The sequence below is a fragment of the Pteropus alecto genome, unplaced genomic scaffold (genome assembly GCF_000325575.1).
Source record: "Pteropus alecto unplaced genomic scaffold, ASM32557v1 scaffold177, whole genome shotgun sequence".
Classification (NCBI taxonomy): Eukaryota; Metazoa; Chordata; class Mammalia; order Chiroptera; family Pteropodidae; genus Pteropus; species Pteropus alecto.
Window position 1 is genome coordinate 10,632,346 of NW_006442207.1, and position 26,757 is coordinate 10,659,102.

The 26,757-nt window shown below is 39.4% G+C and overlaps 1 protein-coding gene across 1 annotated transcript in view; it reads right to left on the reverse strand.

Annotated features, from left to right (window-relative positions):
• SORCS3 (sortilin related VPS10 domain containing receptor 3) overlaps nt 1-26,757 on the reverse strand; it is a 523,893-nt gene that overhangs the window by 159,036 nt on the left and 338,100 nt on the right. The gene's annotated exons all lie outside the window — the stretch shown is intronic.

A 26,757-nucleotide genomic window follows, 5' to 3' on the forward strand; every position in this document is an offset into this window, starting at 1 on the left:
GACAATTAAAGCTAAACTGAACCAGACACTCTGGAATCCTCTCTTGGGAGTCTTTCCACCTAGTCCAGAGCTGGGGCAACATCACTTAATAGGCCCTTTTTCATCTTTAATTTCTCTGATTCGGAAAGTTTATAAGATCAATTGCTAAGAGGGCTAATGTGAGGAGATGAGGCAGCAAGTTGCTCTGGGCCCAGAGTTGGCTAATTCCTTAACTTCTGACTAGAATCCAGAGAGACCCATTTATTTAAAGCCTGAGAACTCGCCTTGCTCAATCACCTCTCCCATCAGCAAAATCCTCTAAATAAAGAATTTGAATTGCAACCCAGCAAGAACAGTATATGAACCTCAGGCCAGCCAGATATTCCCAGGAATCTCAGAAAGATCTTGCCTAAAACACTTACACCTCTGCCTAGGGTAGGGCTCATGGGTCCAAAGCCTGCTTCTCTGACTCCACCCCAGTGAAGGGCCCCAGTGACCTTGCATCTTCAAAAACTATCTAAAGCAATGCAACACTGTGATCATGTCGACATGCTCTCAGACCGCATGGGTTTAAATCCCATTTCTACCTTTTTCTAAACCTTGGTTGCCTCATCTGTAGATTGTAGGGAGTAACAATCGAGCTTTGTGGGCGTATAGCTAAGCAATGCCAATAATGTGTTTAGCAAGGCACCTGCATTCAGTAAATGCTAGCTCTCACTCGCTGTCCATTATGCTTGGCCCACCTGGTGCCAGTACACTGTGCTCATTCAAGGATTAAGTCTATTAAGCTCTCATGTTTCATAGGAAAAACAGGACCATACTCATTTTAGCCAGTGGCCCAGTAGCTGCTGCATCACTTGAGAGAAATGACAGACTTTTCATTTCTTTTATTATTTTCTCTATCTCCTTTATTCCTGTAGCAAGTTAAACCCTTTCCACGGGAAGCAACATACAGGAATAATGCTGTGATGACAGTTTTACCAAATGATGCCTGGAAGCAGCATGAGAGGAGAAAAAGTTGCCTCCCATTCAGAAGAACAACATTCTCCAAATGGAAACACAACCCACAAGGAAAACAGCTCATACCCATTGTTCTGGAGGATACACCCCTTAATTTCCCTAACAGGATACCGATTCTCTTTCCCCATCATTTTCTGCATATTTTCCTTAATGATGGCAGAATTTAACAACTTTTTCTGCACAACTGGCTCTGGGGGATTCTAGGAAGTCTGGGAAAGAAGTTTCAATTTGTTCACTTGCTGAGAATGAATTCTGCCTCATATAACTCCTGACAAATTGCCATTTTTAAAGGGTTTGTTAATTTCCAATGAGCAAATGGCACATCGGATATCTTGTTTATTCAACAGATGCTCCTGAGCTAAACAAATGGTTCTTGTTTAACAAACATGGAAACATCTTGTCAGCTTTACTGAGATCATCCTACTTAGCTATCAAGGGAGGGTCTTGTGGTTTGTGGAGAAGATGAGCTGCCTCCCTCCAGTGTAGGGTTCTCATAAGGGCTGGGGACGGTGCTTCCATTGAAAGAGATTATATGAAGCTTTCATCACAGGCTGGGAAGTGGCTCTTAGATAAATGACATTGGATTTCTCCCTTTCTCCAAAGAGATCAGGGATCTGAGTCAGGTCTATTGTATCCAGAAAGCTCCTTGGTGCTGAATCTGAAAACTGCCTTGAAGGAGACACCCATCCAACACATATAGGTGGAACGAAATTGTAGTTAAAATAGCTCTAGAGTAAGCTTCAGCTGGAGCCTGGCTCTGTCACTTACTAATTAAGTTGTGTGAACTTGGACTGCTTACCTAACCACTCTCAACCTCAGTTCCCTCGTCTGTGAAATAAGTCTAACAATGACATGAAAGGCAAAGATGCTGACAATAGTGATAAACGGTCATCCCATCAATCCTAATAACATTTCAAGAAATTTTTAAATGGAACTGAAACCAGTTGTGAGTCTAAGGGGCAGAGAGAAGGTTGGGAAGAGTCCAATTCCTACGTGCCCCACCGTTGGGAGGAATAAATGTGGTGTGTTTGATGATGTGATGGCTGAATGACTCCAGTTAGAAATTAAATTTAAACTGACTGGAGTCCTTCCACTCGAACTTCAGCCTGATATCATAATTACTTTCAGCCAGTGAGCTAAGGATTTGGCTAGACTAGGAGGCACGGTGGAATAAGGATGGCTGGGAAAGGAAAGGAAAGAGGCTAGCTTGCCAGGAGCGCACAAGGACACATGGAGAGAGATGATGGCTGACCTCTGTCAAGTAAGAATGTGTGAAGACAAATCCATCTGCCGATGGGTGCAGCACAGTACAATGTATTAATTATGAGAGGAATGGCATTTCAACGCCTCCCTGCTGGAAAGTATCACAGAGAATTACCTTGGGACAACATCTAACGTGCTGAAAATTAATTTACTCCACAGCCTAGATGCTTCGGAGAGATGAGAAGTGAGGTTGACTCCAGCTGAGCGTGGCATTACCATGTACTGACTGATAGAGTTGCAGATATTAACCAATCTGAGTGTGTGGAAGAGCTGAAGAACCCCCTGGCATGGTTCATTACCTGACAGAATCTCAACAGTAACTCGGTGAGGTAGACATCATCATTATCATCAGTAGACGAAGGAAGAAACTGAGGCTTAGAAAATGTGCTCAAAACATTAGAGCTTCTAATGAAGGAGCCAACATATGAACTTCAGAAAGCATGCTCTTAACAACGCTGGAATTATGTGAACAGTGGGTTCAGGCAGTTGCAAAACTAAGGTTACTTTTCAGCAAAACTTTAGAACGGGGTCCCCAATCCCTGGGCTGTGGACCGGTACTGGTCTGTGGCCTGTCAGGAACCAGGCCGCATGGCAGGAGGTGAGCAGTGGGAAAGTCAGCGAAGCTTCATCTGCATTTGCAGCCACTCTTCAGAGCCAACTCAGCTCCATCTCAGATCATCAGACATTAGATTATCATAGGAGCACTGGTCCCTGGTGTCAAGACGGTTTGGGACCGCTGCTTTAGAAAATATTAAATAATTTGCCTGGAGCTACACACCTGCCTTCATTGCCCTGGCAAAGGGGATGCATGATTGAAGACCTGCAGGTAAACAATCTCACGGGAGGTACACAGAAGAGTGATGGGTATGGGTGGTAAGATGAGGTCAGTAGGTGGCATAGAGTTTGGAAAAATGTTTCAGGTATCTGGTGTAAAAGGGCATTCTATGCCATGCTAAAAGGTTTGGAACTTAATCTCTAGTTTTTTTCAATACTGATTCCTTGAAAAATTCTATAGTAGATGCTGTTCACATAATACACAACCAGGTAGGCATACCACTATGTTGAGAAAAGCTCAAATAATTTTTAGTGAAGTTCTACACAGCAATAATTTGCATTCACGACATCTCTTGACAGTCTGTCCAAAACAGCAGCTTACTATGGTCAGTAAGAGAGACAGAAGAGGCTGCAGACACATTAGCTGTCATTCAATTGATTTCTGTTCATTTAGAAATCAAGTATGTAAGAATGACATAATTTTACTGACAACCTTGAATTACCTCAAATATACAAAAAAAAAAATAGAGGAGCAATAACTCATCATCATTTCTTCATCATTGTCCACAAAATTTTTGTACGCACTTCATAAGCAATCATGACTCACCAGTGTGTCATTACATTTTTAAAATCTTTCTTTCTTTCTTTCTTTCTTTCTTTCTTTCTTTCTTTCTTTCTTTCTTTCTTTCTTTCTTTCTTTCTTTCTTTCTTTCTCTTTCTTTCTTTCTTTCTTTCTTTCTCCCTCTCCCTCTCTCTCTCTCTCTCTTTCTTTCCTCCCTCCCTCCCTCCCTCCCTCCCTCTCTCTCTCTTTCTTTCTTTATTTTTTATGATGACATTGGTTAATGAAATCCGATAAGTTCCAGCTGTACATTTTAACAGTAAGGCATATATATATTTACATTGCGTGTTCACCCCACATAGTTAGATTTGTTTCTGTCACCACATATTTGGCTCCTTTTATCCCATCTAACTCCCTACTCCCCGCTCTCCCCTACTCTTCGGTAACCACTAGTCTATTGTCCATGTCCATGAGTCTCTATTTGTCCTGTTCATTTGTTGCTTTTAGGTTTATATCTCACATATAAGTGATATCATGTGATTTTCAACTTTTTCTGTCTGGCTTATTTTGCTTAGCATGATTATCTTGAGGTCCATCCATGTTGTTGCAAATAGCACTATTTCATCTCTTCTTATGGCTGAGTAATATTCTATTATATTTATGGACCACAGCTTCTTTAGCCAATCATCTATCGTAGGACACTTCGGTTGCTTCCATGTTCTGGCCACTGTGAATAATGCTGCTATGAACATCGGTGTGCAAATGTCTTTTCAGATATGGGTTTTCAAGTCTTTGGGGTAAATACTCATTAGAAGGATTGCTGGATCATATGGTAGATCAATTCTTAGTTTTTTGAAGAACCTCCATACTGTTTTCCATAGTGGCTGTACCAATTTGCAGTCCCATCAGCAGTATGAGGGTTTCTTTTTATCTGCATCCTCTCCAATTTGTTATTACTTGTCCTGTTGATTATAGCTATTCTAACAGGTGTGAGATGGTAGGCTCATTGTCGTTACATTTTTATTTAAATTTCTCATCTAGTTCTCTCTTGACTTCAAAAGCAGTGTTGAATCAAAGGGTAACATCATTTAGTCTGCATTTTAGAAATAATTCCAAGACAATATAAAGGACTGACTCAAGTAGTGGCTAACCTGAAGATAGAGAAGGCAGAAGAGGAAAACAGTCCAGGCGACAGAGGATGAGGACCTGGTTTAAGGAAATGCCACTAGGAACAAAAAAGATGCAGTTGGGGAAGAAGTCTTGCAGGTATCACACTTGGCCTGGGGGTCCAGTGGGTGGGGATGACAGAGAGAATGGAGTCCAGAGTGATTTGAGATTTCAGGGTCAGACGAGTAGAGGAATGGTGATATTCTTAATTGAAATAATCTAAGAAATCAGGAGGAATAATTTAAGCAAGTTGGGAGAAAGGGGAGATGCAGTTTTTGTGACTGGGGGAATGGCGATATGTCTTGTTATCGACAGTGTGGACTCTGAAGTATACGAGAACTATCAGAGCAGAGCTATCCAGCAATATCTGAGCAATATTAGGGAAGAGATGTCTCATAGGACATAGAAAGTGTGTGCCTGTAATTCCAGAGAGAGTGGAGTGGGCAAAAGATTTGGTGGTCTTTATAGGAAGTAACAGTAATGATGATAGTGGGTCTGGTTTTCTGGAAAAATGTATTTTTTAAAAAAAAAAAAAAGCAAACAAGACAATGATGAAAATATCCTGGAAACACCACTATTTATGAGGTCTCCAAATCAAAAAAAGTCAGTGAAGGATACAGCACAGAAATGGTCAGGAAGACAGAAGAAAATCACAGTGGTCAAGGAAGGACAAAGACTCTGGAAGGAAGTAGAAAGAGTGAGAACATTTCCTGACATCCAGTAGTATGAAGAACAAAGAGAGAGCACAAGATCTGTCACTGGGAGGTCCCTGATGATCATCAACCAAAGAGTAGTAGTGCAGAGACCAGACTGAGTGGATTTAAAGGTGGTTTGAGGGTAAGGAAGTACATCATTTTAAAGAATTTCGTAAAATTTGGCAATGGAGAAAAAGAGAAATAGGAAGGTCACTTGAGTGGAAAAAAAGACGGGTTTGTTTCATTTTTTCTTTTTTTTTTTTTCAGGATGGAAAAGATATTTTTTACATGGAAAGGAAGAAAGCATTTGAAGATACTGGACCTAGAGAGTTAAGTGCTGAAGCAATGCTCCTGAAAGGTGGGAAGCGACAAGATTTTAAAATGAAAATGGGAATTTACGTTCCCTAAGAAGGTACAGGTAGTCTTTTAACAGAGCAGAGAAATACAAGGAAAGAGAGAAAATTTGGGGTGAAGGGGAGCAAGGAAAAGTAAGGTGCAATTACATGTCATACTTTTTTTGGTGCGACGAAAGGCTCAATGATTGCTGCAAGTAAGGGGATGGAGAGGGAGTAGGGAGCACAGGTGAGTGATAAAGATTTAAATTAGCCCACATAAGGACCAGGAGAGGAGCCTGTTAGGGTTATTTGGCTAATCAACTAAGATGAGTGGAAAGCGCAGGTCATGGCTGGTGCTGGACTACTTTGATTCTCTTTCTTCAAGAATGGAGTAACATGCAGGGGCTGCCTACAATGATAACATATCCAATTAGGTCTCTAGATATAATGATCCAATGCAGGGCAAATCCACAATCCCACACCAGCTGTGCTCCTGGCAAGACAAAGTAGCCTTTTGTTGCCAATGAAGTGGCAGCCCCAACTTGTTCCTCACTCATCTCCAGCTCTTTCAATCTCTAATTCCAGATCCTTCTCCTCTTGTCCATTTCCACCTCCTCAAGTCCACTATTTCCTATCAAGACCATGTGCCTGGAATAGCTACTCCTACCTTGAATGTTGAAGAAAGGATAGCCAAGGAACTAATGTTCATAGGGTAAGATTTTAGTGGGAATGGGATGGGGAGGGGTTGCTTCTCAGTATTAATGCAGGTCTTTTGTGCACCGTGGACACAAAATGTCATTGTGGACCATTCCACCAGATGAGCTCATGAATGAATATTAATTTTTAAAAAACCCTTTCTGAATATTAGTTTTTTATAAAGCAGAGTGTTTACCCAGGGGACCATCAATAATGGCAGTTAAACAGAGACACTTTAATTCGTTGTGTTTCTAGGGTCTTGGGAAATAGAAATCCTTTAAGTACCTTTACTCTGCTTCATGGGAGCTACTTTTCAAAGTTTAAATTGCTTATATTTCATACTTCTCACTTCCTAAATTCCATTTATAAATCAAAGTAGCTTTGGAGCAATTTGATGGAAGTGAAATGGATTAAGAAAGAACAAACATCAAATATATATATTTGGTCACTTGAGTTTATTGGATTTTTCTTTCCTTTTTCTTCTAACCTGCTTTATAAAGATGCTCTGAGCTAAGTCTGTTGTGCTCAGCTTTGGCCTGGAGATCAGGTATAATGTCAGGAAAGAACATGTTGTGATTCTCTTCTTAGAATACCAGCTTCTGACTCCGAGGATACATCATGACATCTGTCTTCTATCAGTGCATTGGAGTTGAGCTGGTTAACATCCCAGAGGACCCGGCTGAATGAGTTCTTCCTAGATGAACATTTTCTCATGCATCATCACTCAATTCTAGGCTCTAGCTCTCGCCTTGTTTTGTTTTGTTTTAACATGATCTAGAAGTTTCTACCCCATCCATATAGAGTCAAAGTCTCTTAGTGCTGGAAGGGTTCTCAGAGGTCATCTTGCAGTTTGTTTTTAAACCATTTGGGATGAATATACTTTCCCTAACCATTGCAGGGTGATATTTTTGCAAATGCAATAAAAATACCACCAAATGTCAAATTGCTATACAAGTTTCTAAAGACTCTCAATGGATATACTTATCTGTACTTACTTCTTCGCATACCAGTAGCAGTTCGTGGACCAGCATAGGCCCCTGGACTACGTTTTGAGTAATAATGATGCTGATACAGATTTTCATTCTGCAGTTAGGGAAGCTGAAGTGCCCAGGGAAGAGTCCATTAACTGCAAACACACAATTTCTTAGAGGAGGGTTCGGATAGAACCAGGACTACTGAGGCCATCCACAACTTAGTGAATCTCCTCAGACTCACTTATGTATGGAACAAGACAGATGGACCCCATACACGAAAACTCCTCATTGCCTTGAACCCTTTGCATTTTGGTTTTGTTAAGTATATATGTATATCTGACTAGGTTAGGTTCCTTATTATACATATACTATTAAGGCAGGCCTTTAAGACTCCCAGGCTATGCTGGGTCCCTTGGTTTTACACTCACATGACAATCTTTAATTGTTCTGTATTGCTTTTATCAGTTAGCAATTACATCCTTAATTGTCTGATTACTTAATCACTGTCTGACCACCTGCTGGACTATAAGTGCTAAGGGGGCAGAGATCATATCTGTTTCGCCTACCATTATATCCTCGTGCCTACTACAGTACCTGGCTCCTAATGGATGTTCAACAGAGGTTTATTGAAAAAGTAATTAATGAGTTGAGAAGTAATGTTAGGGTGGCATTCTAGGGCCACCTGCAGGAATGGTGGCAGCTAGCAGCATGCCCCGAGATGCCATCCTGAGGACACCAATACCACTGCAGAGCTGAGCCTGACTCCACAGGCTACTCGTGGCTGACTTGTTCTTTTCTCCAGGGCAGATCAGCTCCTCAAGCCTAGCAACCTCTCCAGGCTCATTCCATAGGGCCCTTTATCAATACAGCAGGCAGGTCAGTTCTTCCCTCCTCCTTCCATTCCTTCCTTATTTCCCTTCCTCCCCCTCCTACCGTCTGTCTTTTCTTCCTTTTCTCCTCCCTCTAATTATTCAAATATCTAACACTGTGTGAAGCAAGGTATCTGGAGATAATCTGGCAGGATTTCTGCCTAGAAAAAGTGTATAATCTAGTTGGGGAGAGACATAAGTACATATGGTCAGTTAATAAGAAAAGTCAACAAAAATAAACATTAAGACAACAAGAACTGTGGGAGTTTCAACTCCTCTGCTTGGATTTTAAGTCATTCATAACAAGATCACAGCCTGCCTGGCCAAGACACGTCCAGTGTGTTTCAGAAAGCCACAACTCCTCAGCATCTCCAAACATCACACTTATTTCTGTCTCCTGCTGCTGCTCTGGATGAAATGTTCCCACTCTCCTTCTACTGGCTTTGCTAGGTCTCATCTTGCCAGAACTAGCTCAAATACCACCTCCTCTGAGACCTACACTGACCTTTGGTTTCCAGTGACACAAATTATCTGGATCACACAGGTAAATACTTAGGCATTTGACACCATGTGATCAGATCTCCCAGCTGGAGTGTAAACTCTCTGAAGGAAAGACTGTGGCTGGTACATATCCAGTGGCCCCACAGAGCTCCAAGTATAAAATTGAATGAACCCTTCAGTGGAAATTCACTGTAAGGACAAAACAATTTTATTTCGGGTAATTTTCTGGGTCTGCCATGACCTAGAACACATAAAAGCAACTTCAGGGCAACAAATGCAAATAGGTGTCATTAAAAGACACTGCACCTTATCATAGAAGTGGTTATATTTAAGTAACCTACAAAACAGTTTGCTAAGAATCAGCTTGTCATGTACAAAATGGGGACAGTACGGACAGGTGGAAATAACAAAAAAATACACATAATTACTAGTAACAGCAGCGCTACACCACTGTCCACACAGTGATTCCGGGTGGGTCATTTTACCTCTCTGGGCCTCAGTTTCCTTATCTGTAAAATGAGAGTTCTGGGTCTGTTTTCTCAAGAATCCCTTCCAGGTGTAAGCATCCAGGGGTGTCTTAGAAACCAGCATGTCTCTCCCGGGTTTCCAAAGTCCACAGCTGTTCCAGAAACGGCTGCCGATACCCTCTCAGCAGCCGAAAGGAAAAGGTTCTTATTCATTACACAGCCTCATAAATCATCTGAAGTCCATAGGATGTTTAATATGAAATCATTTAATTTAATAGCCATTTTGACATAAGGAATTGTTTTCTTAAAGCTAGAACTGGCTGTAAAACCTCAAGTGATATTTTATGGCTGCCATATAATAAAATCATTCGGCAATTAGTGATTAATGACATACAACAGTGAGTTTCTCCATGGTCACCTCCCCACTGCTGCTGTTTCTCGCTGGTCTCACCCACTTCCCAGTCCAGCCATCCTACCTGGAGTGATGAGCCTCTTTTTATAATCAGGACAGATTTCTGAGCCTAAAATACCATCTCTTCCATCAAAAAGGGTCTGAGGTAGCCTGGTGCTGTGGTAGGCCTGAACAGAAGCATTTAAATAGACACAATCCATGGCATTGAGGCAAATTCAAAAGCATAGAACTTCCTTGGACGTTTAAACCACTAAGGAAGGTTCAGTACAAAAGAATGACGTGTTGCCTCTCTAGGTTTGGTGTCTTGCTTGAGAAAGGCACCTGAATACTGTGAGTTTGACCGTCTTCTGCACCGTCCTGCCTGTCACACTTCTTTCTTTCACTGTACTTTTGGCCCTGACTCTCCCACACCCCAAATACCTAACACCCTGAGCAGGATCCCTATTGCGGCACCCTTCTCCGGCCTCCGACAAACACCAGAAATTAAACTTGACAGTGTGGGCTTTAAACTCAGAAAAACCAGGCCCACTATTTTCTGGCTGGAAAAATAACATTTTCCACAACCCTATGGGACAGACTGTTGGTGTTAATGACCTGAAGAAAGTGAGGCCCTGGATGCCCAAGATCACACAGCTTAATAAGCACTACAGCTACGATTCAAGACGAGGCAGTCTGCAGCCAGTCCTGGATACTGGACCACTACTTGATCTGACTGCATGCTCATGAAAAAGATAATTGCATAATGGATGCTATGGAACCAGCCCGTTGCTTGAGATAGCATAAGCTCTCAATAAATAACTTATTATTAGCATTGCTATTTAATGTTATTTATTCTTGTGTTGCTGCTTGTTGCTTATATTATAAAAAAATCCATCTCCCTCTTAAGAAGAAGGACAAAAATTGGGAGTAGATCCCCCTTTCCTCCCTGTAGTAGATACAGTGGGGTGCTATCCAGACCCCACTCCTCGTGTTGGAATGGAGCGCCTGATGACTCTCAGCTGAGTCTCTCTCTGAGCATTTTCCACAGCTGGTGACAGCCACCTCACCAAGGTCACACCTTTCCCCCCATGGTAGCCCATATCTTATGCTTGGTCACCATGGAAGATGAAGGCCCTGGACATCTCAAAAGGGCCACCCCAGCGACACAGCTCCCATAGGATCAGCTGCTCACCTGCATCTCAGCCCATCCTCTCCCCTGCCCATGATGTGCCCTTCACCTCTCAAAGGGCGTGTTATTCCTGAGAGCTCCCATGAAATCTCCTGCACACACTTCTCTACTTCAAAGTCTATGTAGCAAGGGAACACTGACGACAACATCCACCCACCCCCGAAACAAACAAACATAAAGCCACTTCGGGAATGTTGTTTTGTGCTTTTTTACAGTGGGGAAAATTACACTTAACTCCAGAGCATAGCTTTCCACAAAGTGTGTAAATATCATGCTGAATTTGAATGCTCATTAAAAATTTATTTGTAAAGTCTATAACTCTGTGGTCACTCTAAACCTGTTGATTTATTTCCAAGTAGAATTTGAGGTTTTAGATATTATAAAGTCAGAAAACAACGTTCTAGGATGGGAGAAGGATTCAGATTAATTTTCTATTCTTTGAGATTTTTTTTTTCTTTTTTCATTGCAAAGCACATTTTCTAGAACTTTCTGGAGATCCATCTTCTCTTCCCAGCACCCACACTCCCTATAACGGACTTTTAATAGGCTACCTGGACTTTGTCTCTTTTTTTCTATGCTTTGCCCTCCATCCCACTGCAAGAATGATTTTCCTAGAGGCCAGTTCTGAACATGCCTGGCCCTGAGCAGAACCCTTCAAAGGTGTACTGCACTCACTGCAAAATCTTCAGCTTGGTCTTTAAAACTTCTGAGTTCTCACTTTCATCTTCTTTCCAGCCTCATCAACATCTCTTCCCCCACAAGCATAGGACTTGAACTTCGTGACAGCCTGAACAATTAACAATTTTCTAAACATATCTTGTGCTCTCCCACTTCTGTGGCCCTCCTCCTGTTCCATCCTCTGCCTGAAATGCCCACCATTATGTCACACCAGAAGGCCCACATACATAAGTTCTGCCTGTAATTGAACTCATCGTTCAAAATTCCTCTCAGATGCTTCTCCGTGAAGCCTTTATTGATGCTGCTTCCCCTGATCCCTCTATCTCAGGTTGTACCTTTCTCGTGGTACCTCACCGCTGTCCTTTGAATCAGACATGTGTTCATTTGTCTCAACTTTTCTTTGTCCTACTGTATCAGTTAGCTTTTGCTACACAATGACTCATCCCCAAAGTCAGTGGCTTACTCACCATCTGGGGGCAAGCTGGGGTTAGTTTGTCTAGGCTGGGCTCTATGGGAGGTCAGCTCCAATCTAGGAATTGGGTAGAACTTGGCTCCTCATCTAGGTGTGGGCTCTGGCGTGCTCCATGTATTCATTACAGGGTCTGGGATAAAGAGCTACAGCCACCATGAGATAGAAGAGGCAACAGAGGCACACCCAGCTGGGCAGGTATTTTAAAAGCTTCTGCTTGGGTCACAGAGGCTAAACTTGGAGAAAACAAGTCACACACATGAGCTCACGGTCGAGGGGTTTAGGAAATACCCCTAAAAGGCACCGCAAAGTTTCGTGGCAACGTGTTTAAATGCATAATTCTATTATGTAAGAGTAGGGACGCAAAACCATCTCTTGAATGGAATTCCTCAGTAAGTACATCTAAAGGAACATAGAGAAAATCAATAACCTCATTCATGTCGTAGTGTTAATAAAAACTAGAGGCATTATTTTCACAATGACTAACATCTATACAACATTTTACAGTTACAAAACATTTTAATAATGCCTTATAGTTTTCAAAGCACACTTAAATATATTATCTCATTTAGCATGAATTGTATGCATTTTTAAAAGATGCCTGGAGGTGGCAATGTCTTCATTGCTTGCAATTACTCTTTAACTATGAATGTCAAATACTGCAGAGAAAGGAGACGGTTTTTGGTATGGGGTCCCAGTCGACAGCTCTCCACATACAACACCTGGTACCACACTGACTTGCCTCCCTGGTTTTCAAACCACTGCCCAACTACCTCCTCTGGTTTCTAAAACATAATATGCAATGGAAATGCTGGGAGAGGGTGTTAAAAGAGAAAATTCCTGAGGTCCAGAACTAGAGATGCAGATCAAGAATCTGCATTTTTAACAAGCACCTCAGGTCAGTACACTGCAGGCTGTCCCTTGACCATCATCTCAGAAACAGAATTCTCCCTATCACTGGAGTGAACAGAATTTCCAGTTCCTGCCACCACCCAGCTCTGAAGATCAACGCCTATGTTGCAAGAGGATCACAGACTCACTCGTGGGATGAAATCGTTAGACCAAACTTCCAAGACCTTTTAATTCTACAGATGAAAATACATAGAAATGTCTGGCCATTATTCCAATCACAGAAGTAGAATTAGCACCCAGAAACCCTAACTCCTACTCAATCTCTCTTTCCATTATACCTCAAGGTCACAAATTTTCTGTATTCAATTTGTTGAATTTCTCTCAGCTCTGGAAAAATCCTAACAAATCTCACATTAAAAAAAAAAAAAAAAGAGGATGAAAGAAATCAAAGGAAAAGAGAAGGAAGGCATAGTTTCCCAATTACGTAATTCACGTTCCAAATCTCCTCTTCCACAAAACTGGAAAAGAGTCATAAAACCCAACTCCATTTGTTCTATTTCGCTGTCACCTCTTTTAATGATACTTGTTAAACAGGGGGACAATAATGCTAATAAAATGTATGAAGCAGGATCTTGCACCTCTCATGCCCAGCATCACTTGGACTTCTCATGCCCAGCATCACAGCTATCCCATTTTAAACCCCCCAGTGCTTTCGTCCTGACTCCTTGGCAATTATTGCATACTTTGGTGCCTTTTATAGATCAGACTGGTTCCAGGGGTTGACCTTTTCAAAGCTCCAGTCTCCTCAAAATCATTGGAAATGCTGAGTGGGCAGAGCAGAGATTCCCCGGGGGCTCTCTTCCTGCCTCCATTGTGCACGGTTCTGCCCAAATTACTTGACAGTTTCTCTTCCATACTGTTAGGGAAAAGGTTGAAGAATGTCTGAATATGACACGGCTGGCCAGCAGGGAGAGGGGTGGAGCATGCCCCTAATCCATCATCCAGGCTGCCTTTCCAAAGAGCAGATGCCAGTGAGATAACTAAAGGAGAAGAACGTGTTCTGATATGGAGGGAGGTGTGTGTTTGGGGCGGGGGGGTGGTTGTGGAATTTAAGAAGCACCATGGATTCTTGAATCAGAATTTTGTCCCTTATTGTATTTGTAAGCAAAGGGGATCAAGGTGATAGCATATGCCGGTTGCTAAATTCAGATATGCACAAAACATGTATGCAGGAGGAAAACTGCTATCTTTGAAAAGCAATATGCTGACAGCTGAAAAAGCCTAATTTCCTAAAGAAATTTCTTGTTGTAGACACTCCTTTAAGAACAAAACAAGCTAGAGTGTGACTCAGTGATCCTCAGTGCTATTTGCTACCAAGCAAATAAAAGGGTCTATTTCTTCCAACCCAATCACCATAGCTTTACATCCTCCCTCACACCCAGCTCCATGAACTAGCAGTTAAATCACCAAAATCATGTCCATGTGAGTGTAGACAGTGATCTCACCAAAACAAGGTGAGACCATAAAGCAGAGAGTCACCAGGTAGCATCCTCACTAACACAACACGCTTAGGTCATTTGGCAGACTCTACCCATTCAGGCATTGTCTACACTATATAGTTGAACATTTCAGGGTGATGTAAGCATTGAGAAAAGATAAACTGAAAATTGCTATGCCAGTATACGGTTTGCATAAACTGAGGGGAAAACAGTCTAGATCAATGACTTTGTAAACATTTTTGTTTATTTCTTTAATGAATGGTCTTCAACCTTCAAAAGTAATATTCTGCAGAAGCCTAATATATAAAACTAATTAGGAAGCTTAGTCATTCTGACTGAAGCAAATATTAGAAGGCCAAGGACCTGATCACTAAGTACTCTATAGGCTTCTCTATGTATCGGGTGGTCCCTGGGGCAATTTATTAGAACCTCCACAGAGCTTCCAAAAGCACTGTTGGAGAAATCACTAGACCAGATCATCTTTCAGGGTCCTTTCCACTTTAACTTTGTCATAACTCTTTAATATAAATGAGAGTATATTAATGGAGTGAAACATTCTGCCACCATCGAAACGATCTTTATGCACACAAACAGAAAATTATATAGGCCAAGTGTGAGTGAAACAAACAAACAAACAAAAAATTAAACTGGGGACATAATATAACTATAAATTTGTGAGAAATTACTTGCATGTGTATAAAAATTACAAAAGGGCAAGAAAAAATAACAGGTGTTGTACTAAAATGATTAAATCCTTAATTTAATAAAATTCTTTAACGTTATATCAATAAAATATAAACAAAAATGTATTATGTAAAAATATATATATTAGGTATACACTTTTAAAAAGTCTACAATTTCATATTTTTTTATTGGAGAATGGAACTTGGGATCAAGATGCTTTAAAAGATTTGCAGTACCTTATCTATCTACAGAAAGTTGCACAGAAATGCACTTGAGCATCTCAAGGAAAGTGGCAAACGTCAATAAATCTTCATAAAACATGAATATCATGTCATTTCCTTGCAAAAAAGACGAATGCCCTCCATTACTCAGAAAGACAAGTCTAAACCACTTACCTGATATTTGAGGGCCCCCTTCACAATCTGAATCTAGTCTACATCCTTAGTTTTATTTCTCACTGTCTCTCAATGCAAATCCTATTTTTCTGGCACAGTGGTTCTCAATGGCAGGGGTGAAGAGGGCGGGAGTCCGTTTTGTCCCTCAGAGAACATTTGGCAATATCTGGAGACATTTTCACAACTAAAGAAGTGCTATGGGCATTTATGAGCAGAGACCAGAGATCTAGCTAAACCTTCTGCAATGCACAGGATAATTGTCCAGTCCAAAATGTTGAAGTTAAGAATCCTCTTCTAGCAGATCTAATAACTGTTCTCCAAACATACCATGCCACAGACTTTCTTCCAATTATTCTCCCTTTCCAGAAAAATTTCTCTCCCTTTCTTACTTACCAATTCAATTCACTCCAAGATTTTTCAGTTCTCCTCCAAGAAGCCTTTGATGGGCATACCAGGCTAACCTGATCCCTTCATCTTCTGAGCAATTATAACACTTCCTCCAATACTCTTTTGGTGTTTCCCATTTCTGGCCACAGTCCCTCGGCAATCTGCTTGAATTTTTCTCAACATTTATATCACATCTGTTAAGCACACATGGTCTGATACAACACAATAATTACTTTATGGTCTTATGAATTTTGTTTATTTTTATTAACATCAAGCCCTAAATAATTTCCTCTAAAAATAGTTTAACAAGTATAATAAGAAGACATATGCTGACAGCTGGAAAAACAGATCAGAAATACAAACACTGACTATCAGACAATAGGATTTGATTGTGGGCAAAAAAAATATTCAGATATTCCCAACTTTGCTTAGATTCAAAGAGATGCTAAGTGCTATTTGTCAGCAAATTAATGAGGATAGTCATCTCTTCCAATTATCATCTCATATTGTAAGTTGTTTCATTATTAATGTTGTAGCTAATATTTATTAACTACTTACTATGTGCCAGGCTGAGAAGACTGACAATCAGCCAGGAGGCAGTGGCAGGGTATACCAGCTGGTGTCCCTTCTGACTGGTTGAACATCAGGCTTAAAGATAATTGCCTAGGTTTACACAACTATTAAAGGGAGAGCTCGCCTCCTATAGATTCCCAAATAAATCCCCATAGAAATAAATCCCTAGTCACATCGCATTCTCCAAACACTTAGAGTTAAAAACAAAATTTATTTATGTTGTAAAGAATCTTAGGGTACCAACCACATATGCATGTAGACAAATAAGAGATATACCTCATGGTTACATAATTCAGTCATGCTAGGTCTGAAGAGAGATGCCTTGTGCAAAATATCTTTACTTAAAATAGCGCCAAAGGTGAAAATTTCTAGAAATAATATTAACTAAAGCTGTAAAGAAAACTATACAACTTTCCTAAGGACACATAGAAATGGAATAAAACGAAAGACAAACCATATGGTCAAAAATGGAACTGAATATTGAAAAAGCTTCAGTTGTCTACAAATGAATGTATAGCTTTGCTGCATTTCTAATCAATAGTCTAATTAGGTGGGGGATTTGAATTTGGAAGATTTTGGAATATGACAATGTGATTCTAAATTCATTTGGATGAATAAATAGGATAAGCCAAGAATATTTTGAAAAAAAGAAAATGATATTTAATTTTGTTTTATTTTGTTATGTTTTTCAAGAGAAAAGATTTGCCCAGCCAGGCAATATGTTGTGTTATAAACAATAACTAAATACAGTGAAGTCCAGCTCAGGGCAGAGGACCAACCAATCCGTTAGAATAAAAGATGAAAAATGCCACCAACCTCAAGGGTATCAAACTTATGACCAGTTTCCTGTGCAGGAAACAGAAACATGGGCAAAGAATTAAGTAGAGACAGATCATTGGATTTTATCCTATAAATTCTCAAAATATCCATCAGTATGGATAAAATTATTAAACTGATTAAATGATATAGTCACAGGATGAAATATTAGTGTGAGATTTCTGAAGCATAATGTAGGAGAAAGTTCAGTATTTTTATATCTGATATGTTATCTAATATATATAGTATTCGTACTATATATTATATATTTAATAAAGCAGCATTACAAATCAGAAAACTTCAGGTAATAGTTACATGATCATAGGTTGAGAGCATATCTGAACATAAAGTGATAGAAGACATTATAATGAGAAAAGTAAAATGATTTGATCAATTTTTTAAACTAAAAAGTATGTTAAAATCATAAGGCTATTAAAACACAAAGAACAAATGGGATAATATTGAAACAAAATGAGAGACCATATAAAGAACTCATAATAAAGAAGAAGCAAAAACAGATGGTCGCATAAAAGAAATACAATGGCTAATAAATATATGAAAACATGTCTAAACTCACCGGTCTGATAAGAAATGCAAATTAAAACAAGGAAGATTCATTTTTTACATATTAAATTAGATTACTTTTTAAATTAAAATTTTATGAGGTATAGTGAAATGGTATTTTACTAGTTGAAGTGGAAATGAAAATAAACTTTCTGAAAAACAATTTGGCCTGACAATATTTATATATATTGTTTTGGTAGTCTACCTTAAAAATTATAATTATCAGACCTTGAACAAATAATTATGTAAAGGTTTTCAAAACAACATTCTAATGCCTTCTTTAATAGTAAAAGTTTAGAAGCAAGATCAATGTTAAATGATAAAAGAATAATCCAATTATTATGTATCCACTAATTAGAATAAAATGCAAGTAAGAAGTTTTAAGTCACGTTTGGAAAGTATAGAGGATGGTATAGGAAAGTGTTCAAGCTCATTTTTAAAAAGTACAAAATTCTATTAACTGCATGATCTCAATTGTGATAAAAACTTAAATATATATTCACAATTTATACTATATTATAATAGGGTAAAAGTCTATGAGGAAATATTCGATTTTTTTAAAGTGGTGTTTTCTAGGTAGTAAAATTATAGGTAATTATTTTCTTTTTAATTTCCTGTGTTTTCTTAACTTTCTACAATAAGCTTGTATCGTGTCTACAGTCAGAATAAAGTAGTTAAAGTGTGCTCATTTCCTTCTAACATTAGTTTTATAGATTTGGCATTGTCTCTCCATCTCTTCCCATCAGCCTTAGCCATTTATGCTATAGAACTCTTCTTTGTGAGAAGTTCTCTAGAAAGTTCGCATTCCTTCTCTGAAGTTTTCCCAAGCTTTCTACCCTTCTATAGACTGAATTGAAAGCCAAGAAGAAAGCTTTCACCAGAAACTGACCACGCTGGCACCCTGATCTCAGACTTCCAGCTTCCAAAACAGAGAGGAAATAAACTGTCGTTTAAGCCACCTGGTCTATGGTATTGTGTTGTGGCAGCCTGATCAGACAAATACATGCCTCAACCCACGCTGGAGTTGAACACCCTTAGATATCCCTGGGGAGAAAGAAGATGATTCCTCCTGCCTGCAACCCTGTAACCAACTTACATTTTAAACAGCCTCCAAGCCCTCAGTTCGATGCTTTCTCCTTGGGCTGCTCAGCTCAAATCCTTGGCTTTCTTGTCTCTTTAGGCCTCTTCCTGACCTTCCAATTCTCATATTCCCTACTCATAATGCTGCTGAGCAACTCATTATTATCAACGCATTCACTCTCCCCACTTCTTCGTGAAAGGAGCTGAATGAACAATTTGAGTTTCAGAAAGACTACGGCAGTCAAGGCACTTTACTCCATTGGGGTCTCCACTAACCCCACCCTCAAAGACAATAACTGGCTGAAATATTGCCCACTGTGAGAACAGTCAAATTTGCCCCCCTCTAAAAGTTTATTATCAATGAGATTCCACTGTCTCTGAGCTGAATAAATATTTCTCGTGTTCTCTGCATAATCATCAGGTATGGAATAAGCATCTAGAAATCATGAATCTTTAATTCTGGAGACACTGACCAAAAAGCTAGAGAAAGAGATAGGGAAGGTGTTTCCATTTCCATCTTGGAATTTTTGTTATACTGGATTAGGTGAGTGAATTTGGCTACCTCTGAATCTGAGTTTAACACACAAATATTTTCAGATTTCCCAAGGCAGTGTCAAATATGACCTCTTCTCTTCATAGTAAAGAAGCCATTAGGTATATAGCTACATATGTCTCCTTATTTCCCTTCCTTCTTAGAACTCACAGAACTATCACATGAGTCCAGTACATCTTGATTACATTCAAGGAGGAGAGCATTCTGTTTTCCTCGGTGCCCTGGCAGACTACCATGTATAAATTTTGAGCACTGGATTTTGCTCTTAGCATCAAGATAGCTCTTCCAAGGCCAAGATGCAACCAGACATACAGCATAGGCAGCCCCCACCAGCAAAGTAGAAACCATTTTCTGCTTGCAAGCTGAGCTTTCATATCTCCCCTCTTGACCTTGCATGTATTATTTTGAATGTAATGTATTTTTAAATTGCTTCACCATTTTAAAAATGTAAGGGAGCGCTAAATTAAATATTATTTGTAGCATATCCTGGCTTGCAAAGGGCCTCTAAATCTGATCCCTTATATCAGGTCGATGCCTAAATCCCATTACTTGAGATTGCAAATGACTGTGTTTGCAAAATTGTGCATGCACATTTAGGGCAGCTTCAACAATTCAGCCCATAATGTTAACTTTGTTTGAAAAGGCCTTGATTTTCCAGGAAGCAATCTCAAGCCACTCTGCCTGTTCCTTAACTCTGTGTCTGTTGTGGATAATGCATTAATAGCCTAAGGATGACCTGGCATATATTTCTTCAGGAACCTTAGTCTAGGGTCTAACTGGGTTCCTGGCTGAATAGCTGGAGCCCATTTTTGCAGCAAAACATAGAATACATCCAAAAACAGTTAAGATCTACAGAGTATGAATTGAGAGAAAGGTGCAAGAGGGTTCACAGCAGCTACTTTATCTCAATGTAATTTTTTCCATTTTCACCTCCTGAATCTCTGCCCTGTGTTCCCCACACCCACAGCTGCTACCAGGCTGATAGGTAAGTCTAAGACCCAGACACGAGGGATTTTTATACCTTAAGTGAAATTATTACTTCTTTAAATGGGCATGTACACACTTGGCTCATGTATGTGTACACACACATATATACAGAGATACACACGCACATTCAGAATCAACAATAGTCTCAGAAAATGCAATCCTGCCATAAAATGTAGGATAGAAATAGAATAGAATAGAATAGAATAGAATAGAATAGAATAGAATAGAATAGAACAGAACAGAACAGAATAGAATAGAATAGAATGAATAGAATGAATAGAAGAGAACAGAGCAAGGTCAGACAACCTCATTATATTAAATGAGCCTCAATCAGGCTAAGGATAAGGCTCTGAGGTCTGCTACTCGATCATCAAACTCCATAGAATCTAAGCATCAGGAGGCCAGGAATATCAGGACATTATGATATTTCCCTACTGTAACGGTAGACCTAAACAATTAGCAAAATGCAACACCTGAGGTTGACACTAATGAAGGGAACATGGAGGAAGTGGTCCAAAACAGAGCAGTTACCTTGTGTTCAAAAATAAATAAGCGAAATAATGATCAAGGAGAGGTGTATTTATTACTATTTCTATGACAATTACTATCCAAATTTGCAGCTAAAAACAACAAATATTTATTATCTCACTGTTTTATGGGTTGAGATCTGGGCATGATTCAGTTGGGTGCCTCTGCCTCAAAGTCTCTCACAAGAACTACATTGGACAGGGCTGCAGTCTCATATGAAAGCTTGACTGGAGAAAGATCTGCTTCCAAGATCACTCATAATTGTTGGCAGGATTCAGCTGTTCCTTATTAGAACTAAGTTTTTGGAATGAGGCCCTTGGTTCCTCACTTACTATTGGCTGGGGACCTCCCTCAACTCCTTGCCACCTGAGGCTCTCCATAGGGCAGTTTACAACATGATGGTTTGCTCTGAACAAGCAAGCAAGAGAACACACCTAAGACAAAAACCATCGTCTTTCGAAACTAAAACTCTGAAGTGAAATCTCATCACCTGTGCCACATTCTACTCACTAGAAGCAAGTCCCTAAATTAAGCCTAAATTCGAAGGGAGGGGACTACACAACAGCATGGTCTCTAGAAGACAGAGATCATTGAGGGCCACCTTGGAGGCTGCCTACCACAAGGAAGAAGCAAATATTCCCATAAATAGACTGATACTGTCATATGTTATATGTAGGCAAATATAATAACATACAACTTTGTTAATATTTTTAATTGCAAGTATTAAAGATACTCGAAATGTGTGTATTTTGATGTACTTATTTCCCTTCTAGTGGTAATTAAACCAAAAACATTAAAACCTAACAGTTATAAATTCCCCCTCCTCAATGTTCTAAGGGGTGGACATCTAAGAGATATTACACTGATTTGCTGAAGGTGGGGTGAGAGTGATAGATGGAGAGGTAAAGAGAGGGGTAGATCATTCTACATGAGAAAAGCTATGATAACTGGGAAAGAGGGTGTGTGTATGTGGTGCGGGGAGGAGTCTGGAAAGGAATGCACAGAAGACAACAAACCTCTGTGACTGAAAGCCCACGGGACGAGAAGGAAAAGGAAAAACTACCATGATGCTCAGGACTTTGTGGAGACAGATATGACGAAGGAATTTTAGAAAGACTTGCTATGTGCTGTTTGAAGCAATGCTTCTTTGCAATCCCCTTCAAGAAAAATGTTCAGTTAAAAGCTAGGTTGTTCTGAAAGGCTTTCAGCGTTGCATTTGGATCATACTGCTTAAATGTGACACTCTGCTGAGAGTGGGGAAAACACAATCAAATTCCTCTTTGGGTTACCTAGGCCACTGGTCCAAGAAAACAATCCTAGGTATTAAAGAAATATGCATAAAATATTAATGAAACTGATATTATTAAAAAATTTGAAATTTTTCAATGTCCAATAAAAATAAAACACAATAATAAAGTATGCCTCTTTATAGAATAAAGTGTTGCATAGGCAATTAAAAGTGATTGTTATAAAGATTCTATAATAACATAAAAATTGTTATAATAGAACATTAAGAGAAGAGACAGAGTATACAATTTAACATGTAAAATGTTTAGCCTACATACAAAAGAGCACATGCATGCAAACAGAGGCTAGGAAAAAATAAGAACAATGAAAGATTGGAAAGGAAAGACTGCAACAAAAGGACTTTTAGTCTGTTCTCTTTTTCTATTCCACCCCTTTCTCCTTTAAAAGACATTTCCCTAGGACCTCCTGTCGACACACATCAGGAGGAACATGCTTTGTTCTTCCATCTTCCCAATCTCCCTCATGGCCTTTTTGAAAGAGCAGAAAAAAAGACGCTGGCACAATTGTCCTAGACATGAACAATTAGTAAGCTGACCTTGAGTGAGTGCAGTAGACCTAGAGCTCATCCTAACTATCCACGTGTACCAGCCACTCTTCAGTCTGCAACCAGGCCCACAACAGCTTCAAAGAGCAGCCCTCAAGGACGCTGTCCCTATAGCCCCTGAAGTAGGCTGACCTAGAACTTCTATTACATCTGTTAATGTCTTCAAGGATTTCTTACTCTCAAGACCAGTCCATGTTACAATCCAAACGCCCCAGAAAAAGGGTAGGAGTTTAAGACCCTTATACCTTAGAGTGTGTTACTTTATCAGAACACTCTCCTGAAGCGATGGCAAGGAAGAGAAACAAAAGGACCCTGACATTTCAAGAGTGAGAGAATAATTAAGGAAGACACGTTGGCAATATTCTCTCTCACGATACCATACAAATGAATGCCATCAGAGACCAGAGGCACTTAGATGCCAGTCGAGTTACACATAGAACTCAGCAAGGCTTAAGATGCCTATGAACTCACTGAAAAAGATTCCTGAAGAGGGCGAACACCTAGGGAGGGCGAGAGGCCACACAGGCAAAGCTGTGAACCACAATAAACATTCACGTTGGATGTGCAAGAAAACAATTTTTCCACTGCAGAATGTGCATGCTTGTTAAATATCTTCTAGTGGAAGAGTGAAAATACTATTCATTTGCAACTCTGTAGGAGATAAAACATTAAAAAAACAAAAACAAAAATGAAAAAAACAAAACAAAACAAAACAAAACAAAACAAAACAAAACAAAACAAAACAAAACAAAACAAAACAAAACAAAACATGCTTTTTCCCCATGATAGCTCTGCCCAAGGGATTTTGTTTGCACAGTCATTCCACTCCTGTGTTCTCCAAACAGATTATCATTGCTGAAGCAGTTGGGCTGATGAATGGGGTAAGTAAGACAGGCCTGATGACCCATCTGTTGACCAGGTATCAGATGAGTGAAAGGCTCACACATATAAAGGAGGAGTTTTCGTGTCAGTCAATCCTATGCTGTGGGCATGTGTTTGATGGCTGAGTTACTCTATAGTGTAAGATTTCTAGGTGAACTTGCTTGATGAAGTTAGACCATCTAAAATTCATAAAGAAATTTTTATCTCTAAATGAAGATTTTATAATTGAGACTAATGAATATTATGCCCCATGTTCTGCCTAACCCATAGTACTGTGGGGCACTAAGAGGGAAATGGATAAAAATGATAGCCCCTTATGATTTCCAATGCATTTTCACAGCCATTACAATGATTGTCATTGTAGACGAGAGAGTAAGTATGAGGCATGCGTGTGGTCGATTCTTTCTCCTGTACCCTTGACAGAAATCACTTCTGGATTACGGTGTTGTTCTTCCTATGAGTCCCCTCCAGACCACTACTTTCCATCCCTTGAAGGTGGTATGGGAGAAGAAACTTTATATTTATGAAGGATCTATCTGTAGACATGTGCAAATCTCCAAATTACACATAACTTGGACAATATTACTTATAAATCGCATGTTCACCCTATTTGTCTACATACCACAAGGCAAAAGTCTTTTTAACATCATCTTTCATTTCAATGTCTTGTTTTTGGCATAACTGCTCTCCCCCCAGTATTTCCCCCCTGTTTCCAGTACCACTTCACTCTGCACTGTCCCTCCCAAAGAAGTAGTTAAAGGATTTTTGCTGTTAACTACTTTTTGTTTGTTTAACTGCTTCATAAGAATTATGACTTAAAGAATAGAGGAATATAAAGCTAGGTTGAGATGCGGATTCCTGGAAGTAAATTAGACCTATTCAATTGTTACCGAGTGTCATAGACACACAGTCTCACCATGCACAGTATTCAAATTTGCATCCCAGAAAAATGACAAATCGCTTATGTGTCATAGTCTTCAGAACTGCTAATAGATATACTACTTAAAAACTTATAACTTAAAATTATACATTTTAAATGGAAAAATGAAATTTCAAATGTCCAATTGATCATATCTGGTCCTTTTAAGGACATTATGAAATTGACAAGTAAAATATTGTTTCCATTGTATAGATGACGAAACCACAGTTTAAAGAGTCTCTGTCTCAGCCAAAGCTGTGTTACATCCAGAGAAATGCACATTTAGTCTTTTCTCTAAGAGGTGCCTACTGGATATTTCCATTTCTAACCCATATAGGCCTTGTCTTTTCAACATAAGTAGTTTAGAGCTTTTGACAGCCTTGGATTCTGTCATTGGGAAAAAAAGGTCTATATAAAAAGTCGCTCTTCTTCTGCGAGTCTTATGACACCTAAAAGAATAATCGTGGCAATTATACATCAGAAACACAGAAGTGATAATTACACAAATGAAATTTTCAGCTACCACTTGGCTAGCCAGCATGGGCAATAACTTTTATAATTCCCCATGGGGGTATATATGAAAGAAGCACAGAGTGTTGGAGAGATGAAACACAATTATCAGGACCTAGGGATTTATTTCTTCTGCTACACAAAGAAAGGGGGAGGGTGACAGCAGCTGGAACAGTCTCTGCTCGCTCTTCGCAAAGATAGAAAAACACTGTTCCTCATCCACTTACTTTAATTTTCTTCAGAAATGATAACAAGACTTATCCAGTCTATTGTACTTTACTTTTCCATCGACATGACTTCCTAGTTAGCTAACTGCCTAACCATCTCAAGAGTTTGTTCCAGGAATAGCAGACAGCTTTTTTTTCTTTTTGAGGGACTTCTGAATGCCAGCACACTGGGAAACTGGTCCATATTAGCTGAGCCAGGGCTGTAGTTATATAGCTGGTATGTCAGAAAAACAAATATTTCCTTTTTCTGCTTTAGTCTATTGAAAAATCTGAATAGTTTCAAATACAGACCAAGTATTAATTGCAATAATAGTTACAGACCAAGTAATAAAGGTAAAATAATTGGGGACAGTTAAGCATTGAGTCAAGAGAAATGCTCCCAATGCCCTTTGCTCTCCCAGTCCTCTGAACTGTATGTAAAATAGTTGGATTTCACAATATGCTTGGGAAATCATAATTTTTAATTTTGGACATAGTGTGTGGGGACAGAGGGTACTGGGTAAAGCCACTGCTCCCACAGATGTTCGTGTGGATGTGTACATGTACGAGGTACTTGTCACCACCACCTCCCTGACACATGCATGCACACACCACACCCACCCCTACCCTGTGTGGGGCATAAGCGGCCATCTCATGGCTTTTTAAGGAAATTGTATTAAAGTATTCAAAAAGAGATATGGAATAGCTACTACTTTCAAAACTTGAAAATTTTGTTTTTGTTTTATATTAAGCATATAATTAAGTATATTATGCTTTGGTGTATGCTTCCTATCCTGTATTCCATTGACCTCTACCTCTACTGCAATGAAAGCAAGATACAAGTGAGAAGCATTTCCTGTTATAGCAGGAGGTAAATTTATGCCAGACCAAGCTTACCATGTGACAAACAAGGTAAAAATAGCATGCATATATAAAGGAATACAGATTAATAAAAACACTTTCTGATTGGGGGGAGGGCCAAATTTCCATTTGCAACATGCATTCACTCTTCTAAAAGGTTTTTTTCAAAATGTGCTCCACAGAAGTTGTTCCGAAGGATTTATCTGATATGACAAGAGAAAAGGCTTCTGTAGTAAATTAAGGATAGGAACTGGTGACTTAAAGTTCTGAAGGCTTTTTCACTCAGGATTTCCCTAGACTCTTTAATACCCCAACGTGAATCCTGTCTTCTTGAGGGCAGAGTTAGGTAATCGGTACTTAAAATTAGTTGACCATGGAAACACTTATGAAAGGAGAGGCATTTTGTGGAACTAGTGTTCTTGAGTACATTTAGGAAATACTGCTTTTTTAGAATAGGTACATAAAATATATAGGTTTTTAAAAAGAAGGGAGATTAGTATATAGCTAAGACACCTGGCTATGATTTTCTCATGGAGCTCTCCAGCCAAGTGCTTCCTAAACTATAATGTGCACATTAATCACA